At 38.4% G+C, this 7,492-nt stretch overlaps 1 protein-coding gene across 2 annotated transcripts in view; it reads left to right on the top strand.

Moving 5' to 3' along the window:
• The window catches only part of ENTPD5 (ectonucleoside triphosphate diphosphohydrolase 5), a 58,788-nt gene that overhangs the window by 12,123 nt on the left and 39,173 nt on the right, over positions 1–7,492 (top strand). For both annotated transcript variants that reach the window (XM_012656215.1, XM_012656217.1), the window contains exon 3: positions 752–812. The gene's annotated coding sequence lies outside the window, so the exon portion shown is untranslated. The remainder of the gene's footprint in view (positions 1–751; positions 813–7,492) is intronic.

Here is a 7,492-nt window from a genome sequence, read left to right as displayed (position 1 = left end):
AATTTTTTTTTTTTTTTAGTTGCCCAGCTAATTTCTCTCTATTTTTTAGTAGAGATAGGGTCTTGCTCTTGCTGAGGCTGGTTTTGAACTCCCGACCTCAAGCAATCCTCCTGCCTCGGCCTCCCAGAGTGCTGGGATTACAGGTGTGAGCTACCATGCCCGGGCCCTGTCTTCAATTCTTATATGTACCTAGGACTGGCATTGGCTTGGTCCCTTTTAACCACATATTCATACGTCTAATAGTAAGTGGCCACTCATTGATCATATTGTGGAACATATAGCAGGTATTTTAACAGCCAAAAAAGACTTCACAAATGCATAAACTAGATTTTACGCACTATGAATTAGCTCCTTAGTCACTGCCCTCCTTACATTTACACACAGGCGTTCACACACACTTACATACTAGCTTTGGAGGGAGTATGACTTTCTTCTGTTGCTGTTGCTGATTTATTTTTTTTCTTTCTCCAAATTCTACTAAGACAAGTTGCTGACTTTATAAATGAACTGGCTGAGTGGTAAGAGTAGCTGAGGTGGTAGGTTGTAGTTTGAGAAGAAAATGTGGAAGACAAGAAAGAGCCAAAGAGCTTTAGACTACAAGTCGGGAGATGAGCTTGGTAATCTGGCTTCCAAAGCCTAAACAAATTAGAAACAGAAATGTAGAAGGAGATAACTGAATCAAAAATAGGCATAGACAACAGAAAAAAGAGAGAACTTTGGTCTTATGATCATCCATGTCCATCTTCTGCAGGTTGAAAAGACATAGTAGTAAGGAAACAAGGGAGAAAACCCAGAAGCAAAAGAAAAAATTGGTAAGTAATCTATATAAAGTAATACTCCACTTTCAACACATTGACTGCCATGTGAATTGTATTTAACTCAGGCTAGTTTTGACCCCAGAGGCCTCATGAAGCAAAACCCTGCAGTTGGTTCATGAAAATCTTACTTGATGTTCTTATTGTTACAATTAATATTGACAATGTAATTCTAAAAACGTGGATTGCATTGCATATAACCCATGCACAGGAAACAATAAAAAATAACAAATTAGAAAGGATCTTTTTGTTTTAATAAAATACTGTGATCCCAAGGAAAAAAATTTTTTTCTAGCATGGCAGTCAGTGTGTTAATAGGTCAGATTTCTGCTTTCTTGTTCCTAGCTGTGAGCTCACAGTAAATGGAAAAGGGTCTATAAACCACGAAAAGAGCTGTCACAGAGTCCAGGACCCTTATTTTTTTGGAGAGGCCCTCATTTGCATATGTTGACATAAAATTCTAGTGATTGTGGCTCCCTGGTTCATATCCCACAACAGACTTAAAAAGAAAATTAGGAGGCTGGGCATGGTGCCTCATATCTGTAATCCCAGCACTTTGGGAGGCCAAAGCAGGAGAATGGCTTGAAATCAGGAATTTGAGACCTGCTGGGCAACAAAGCAAGACTTCATCTGTACAAAAAATAAGATTAGCTGGGCGTGGTGGCTTGTGCCTGTAGGCTCAGTTACTTGGAGGGTGAGGCTCAAGGGTTGCTGGAGCCCAGGAGTTTGAGGCTGCAGCTACCTATGATCATGGCACTGCACTCCAGCCTGGGCAACAGAGTGAGACCCTGTCTCTAAAAAAAAAAATTTTTTTTAAAGGAAAATAGATAATGGTGGTTTATTGAAGAAGTTGGGTACATGACAACACTGATCAGTGATAATATAATATAGCATGATGTCAAGGAAAATTAGCTCGAAAGCATAGCCATCTGGGACCATTTGGTGGTAGAAGGGCAAACAGTTCTATAGACCTGTAGCCCCTAGAGGCATCCCAAGTTCACAGGAAAATATAGCTGATGATCATAATCATGACTGTAAGCCATAAATAAAAGGTGATATTTCCTATAGAAAATTATAATTCACTTTAGAAACATTTTTACCAAACGCTGTTAAGATGTTATAGTATTTAGAGGGAAAGCATCTTAAAAATATATTTGGGGGGAAAAAGACATATGTGGGAAAATTTAATTATATGGAACCTCTATTCCTTGCTTTATACATGAGGCATCATTGTGATATTTCAGTTTTTCTCATGTTTTTCATTTCGATTTAACGTGTTTGAAGCAGTAGCTATTTTTCAGTTGATAACAAGAAAGGGAAAATATGTTTTTACTCCTCTTTCCACAGTCAAACTCCAGTATAAACAGTACCTAGTGGCCTCTGCAAATAAACACCTCCTACAATGGATGTGGGTTTGGATGCAGAGATAGCTTATTACTTCAGATTTTCATTGTATTTGTTCATTGGAGCAATATGAACTTCCCTCCTGACTGATAGCATTTTCTTATCTAAAGGACTTTGATTCTTAATGAACAGGTAAGAAAAGAACTTGTGATTTATGAAATAAGAGAGGTAGCAATAGCAACAGCTTCCCCCATGCAGTAATTACTGTAGAAAAATCAAGCTGAAGCAATGAAGAATGAGGTCATGCACTGCCTGACTCATTTCACTACAATACGTAAATGGGTTCATTTTATAGAAGGGGCCATTTTAGCACTTCTCTAATGATGTTTTAATTGAAATGGAATAAAATACATAAAGAAGCAACCTGTTTATAGGAAAGAATTTTATTTTATTGGTAACTACCAGTGCATCAATTCTAATTCCTTTGTTGGGAGTTAGAATATTTGATCCTAGGGTTGGAAGGACCTTAAAGGATATATCCAACTGGGTGTGGTGGCGGGCATCTGTGATTCCAGCTACTTGGGAGGCTGAGACAGGAAGATTGCTTGAGCTCAGGAGGACAACGTGGTCGGATTTGGGCTGAGCCCTTCGGGCAAAGACTCTCCCCCCCCACCAGAGTGAGACAACTCATGGGGAAATTCTTCCTGTTCAATCTCTCCTCCAATAGGTTCCGTGCTTAGAGGTCTTATTACAACTCCTTGGCAATGACGTCATAAACGTTGATTTTTAAATAAACCTTTATATTAGTTTTATTGACTTGAAAGATACTTGTTATCAATTTTTTCTGTGGTTTTCAAATCTGTGCCAGTCATTAGTCTTTTCCCTTCCTGCCAGATACCTCTTCAGTACCTAATTTTGTTGTCGTTTTTTAGAGACAGGGTCTCACTCTGTCACCCAGGCTGGAATGCAGTGGTGTGATCATAGCTCACTGCAACTTCTAACTCTCGGGCTCAAATGATCCTACTGCCTCAGCCTCCCCAGTAGCTGAGACTAGAGGCATTTGCCACCATGCCGAGCTAGTACCTAATTATTAATGCTACTATTATATGATTAGAAATTTTTTTTCTGTATGTAACATAAAGTTCCTATTCTGTTAATATAAATATTTTCACTCTATATCTTTCGTAATTTAGTGTTTAATTTCAGTTAGTTTTATTCAATTATGTTTACCTATCTTCAAAACAAATATGACTCATTTTCTTTCTACTCTTTCCTATAATAAATATATCTGACTTTTATTTTAAATATTTAAATTTATTTTTACCCTTATAAACAAGCAGGATATTGCGTGAGTTGTAGTTTTTCTAATTTCTTTCCCTTCAGTAAAATATTAGCACTATAACAGAAAATGGAAAGCTTCAGGTCGTGGGGTACCATATTTTCAGAGAAGTTAAGAGTCAATGTTGTTTTTAATTTTTAAGAGTTAATATCATTGGAATAACATGTAGTTCCTAAAACAGGACGTATGTAAGCGGTGTTAATAGAAACATATATACAGTATATGGGAAAAAAACTGAACACAAAATTGTATGCAAATACTGGTTACAGCTTGCAGTAGCCAGCCTCCAAGATGGTCCCTGATGATCCTCACCTCCTAATAGTCATGTCTTTGTGTAGTCCCCTCGCATATTTCATCAGGGTTGGTCTGTATGACCATTAGAATATGGGGAATTGATAATGTGTGACTTCCAGGGCTAAGTCATACAGGACATAGTGGCTGCTGCCCTGCTCTTCTTGGATTGCCTACTCTGGAGAAGCCAGCCATAGTGTTGTTAAGGGCCTTCAAGCAGCCCTACAGAGAATCTACGTGGAGAGCTACGGAGGCTTCTTACCAACACCTGGCATCAACTTACTAACCATTTAGTGAGCCATCTTGGAGGTGGGCCTTTCAGCCCCAGTCAAGCCTTCAGATGACTAGAGCCCCAGCCTACATCTTTTCCTCCTTACTTAAAAGATGTGTTAATAACCAGCCTACATCTTGACTGTAATCTCATGAGAGCCCCTAAGCCAGAACTACCCAACTAAGCCATTCCCAAATTTCTGAACCACAGAAACAGTGAGATAATAAATGTTTAGTGTCTTAAGCTACTAAGTTTTGGGGTTATTATGCAGCAATAGATAACTAAAGTACAGCATATTAAAATATTTTTAGAAGAGAATTTGTACAATTTAAACAATGTTTAATATCTTTTAGGGTGTTTTTGGAAAGTTTATTATAATTTTGACAATTTGAAAGTATTTTGGTTAAAATTTCAATTTAGCTATAGAACCAATAGATTTAGGAAAATAAAATTAATTTTTCCTTACAAATTAATGACTAGATTATGTACTTATTAATTATTCTTTTAAAAATATGTTCATTTATGAAAATGTAATTTCCCTTTTTATGTCACTTGCATCTTATATCTGTTGTGAGTTTCTATTGATACTATCTTGGGCACTCTTCTTGGTGCTTGGATTACATCAGAAAACAAAAAGATTCCTGCTCTGGAGAACCTTATATTCTATCAGAGGAGCACAGGCAATAAATAAGCTGTCTAGTATTTTAGAATGTATTAAGTGGTGTAGAAAAAGAAAAAAGGGGATCAGAGTAAGGGAGATTGAGAAAGCAGGTGGAGGTGGGGGCGTGTGAGGGAGGGAGGATATATGAGGTCATTAAATATGAAATGTCCAATTTTGAATCAAAAGTTTAGTTTATTATATCTCCAACAAGAAGTACAATTAATCAAAGTATGTATCTAAACTATCGACACAGTTTTGTCACCTTAACGGTAGCTTGTTTATGCCAGCAGCAAAGAAACCTGGAGAGCGAGTGGCAATGAAATCGTGAAAGGCATTGTTTCCAGCTTGTTGAGAATTGAATATTTTTTCTTGTAAGAAGTGGTCCAAAGTCTGGAAGAAGTGGTAGTCAGTTGGCGTAAGGTCTGGTGAATACAGTGGATGACAAAGAGTTTCTAAGTCCAGTCTCTGTAGTTTGAGCAGCGTTGTTTGTCCAACATGTGGTCAAACGTTGTCTTGTAAGAGGATTGCCCTGTCTCTATTGACCAATCTCGGCTGTTGAATCGAAAGCATCCTCATTATTTCATCCAATTGGTTGTAGTAGACATCCGCTATAATTGACTGACTAGGTTTTACAAAGTTGTAGTGGATAATACCACCACTGGACCACCAGACACCATTAGCTTTTTGGGATGAATATTTGGTTTTAGACTGTGTTTCAGCACTTTATCCAGTCATTGTGCTGAATACTGATGATTGTAAAAAAGAATCTATTTTTTATCACACATAACAATACAATATAGAAATTGTTCGCCTTTGTGTCGTGTCAGCAAAGAAAGGCAAGCTCTAAGACAATTTTTCTTTTGACATTTGTTTAATTTATGTAGTACGCATCTATCCAGCTTCTTTACCTTGTCGATTTGTTCTATTTATTTATTTTTTTAATTTCTCCTCTTCTTTTTTTTTAAAGCCTACACCACCCAGTATTTCCAGGTGGTCTCCCATCCAAGTACTAAGCAGGCCAGACCCTGCTTAGCTTCCGAGATGAGAAGAGATCCGGAGCATTTGGGGTGGTATGGCTGTAGACCGTCAATTTCTTTTAAATGATCTAATATTGTTGGAATAGTAACGTCAAACCTTGTTGATTTATGCACAGGTTGAGATGAATTCACTTCCACTACAGTTTTTGGTTTATCATTATCCACATTGATCTCAGGTTGTCCACACGGCTCATTTTTAAGATTAAAATTACCACAACAGAACTTTTTAAACTATCGATGTACCGTGTTCATCGATGCCACATCCTTTCCAAATACTTTGTTGATATTTTTGAGCTGTCTGTGTTGTATTGGTTTCACAATGGAACTCATATTTCAAAATATGAATTTTTGACTTATCTATGGTTGTACAAAAATTGTTCTAAAAAAATATTGAAAGGCCGGGCGCGGTGGCTCGTGCCTGTAATCCTAGCTCTCTGGGAGGCCGAGGTGGGCGGATTGTTTGAGCTCAGGAGTTCGAAACCAGCCTGAGCAAGAGCGAGACCCCGTCTCTACCAAAAATACAAAGAAATTAATCGGACAACTAAAAATACATAGAAAAAAAATTAGCCGGGCATGGTGGCGCATGCCTGTAGTTCCAGCTACTCGGGAGGCTGAGGCAGGAGGATGGCTTGAGCCCAGGAGTTTGAGGTTACTGTGAGCTAGACTGATGCCACAGCACTCTAGCCCGGGCAACAGAGTGAGACTCTGTCTCAAAAAAAAAAAAAAAAGTAAGCCTCAGTAAGAAAGTGGCAGCGAACAATGATCTGAAGGAGTTGCAGGAATATATCAAATGAATATGTAGGAAAAGATTGTTCTAGGTAGTGGGAACTGCTACAGCAAAGGCCCTAAGGCAGCTAGAGCATGTGTGACATAAGCACAGAGATCAATGGTGGGGGTAGTGAGTAAGGTGTAGATGAGGTCAGAGACAAAACAGGGATGGAGGCAGAACAGGTGACTCCATGAAGGCTGTTGTCAGGACCTTGTTACTTTGAGGGAAATGGAAAGCCATTGCTAAATTTTGCACAGAAGGGAGACATGCTCTAACTTACATTTTCGCAGGATGACTTTGGTTGCTTGTTAAAAATAGGCTCTAGGGGAGTGAGGATAAATGCAGGGAGATCTATTAGGACAATATTAGTAAATCACCAGAGAGATGATGGTGGCTTGGGCCAAAGTGATAATGGTGGAAGTAGTTATTAATAGAAATGGTCAGATTTGGGGGAAATGTATTCAGTCAGTGGGAAACAGATCTTCAAAAGCTCCTGATTGTGTATAGGAAGAAGATCAGACTGTTGTAAGACTTTCACATCTTGATGGGAGTCTCACTTTCCAGCCTCATCTCTGACCATTCTCTGCTCTACATTCTCCTCCCCACCCCTGGATCTGTATTTTCCTAGAGCCATAGTAGATGACCCTTCCTGGGTGGCCTAGTGGTTAAGACTGTGGCTCTGGAATTAAACCATCCTTGTTTGATTTCTGGCTCTTTTCACTTAACTACTATGTGGTCTTAAGTTACTTAGTTTCTCTAAGCTTGAGTTTTCTCATTTATAGAATGGGGATGTTGCCCTTCCTCTCCACTCTCCCTCTCCCCGTAAAAAAAAAAAAAAAAAAAAGAAGATGTTAATGGCACCTAATTAGTAGTGACATTGTGACATTAAATGAGATAATCCATGTAAAGTAGTTAACATAGTGCTTGGCATGTATTAAGTTCTCAATAAATATTGGTTACAATTA

This window comes from Propithecus coquereli, unplaced genomic scaffold (genome assembly GCF_000956105.1).
Source record: "Propithecus coquereli isolate 6110/MARCELLA unplaced genomic scaffold, Pcoq_1.0 Scaffold5, whole genome shotgun sequence".
In the NCBI taxonomy this organism is placed as follows: Eukaryota; Metazoa; Chordata; class Mammalia; order Primates; family Indriidae; genus Propithecus; species Propithecus coquereli.
Note: the sequence above shows the minus strand (reverse complement) of the source record. Positions and strands in the feature narration are given on the sequence as shown.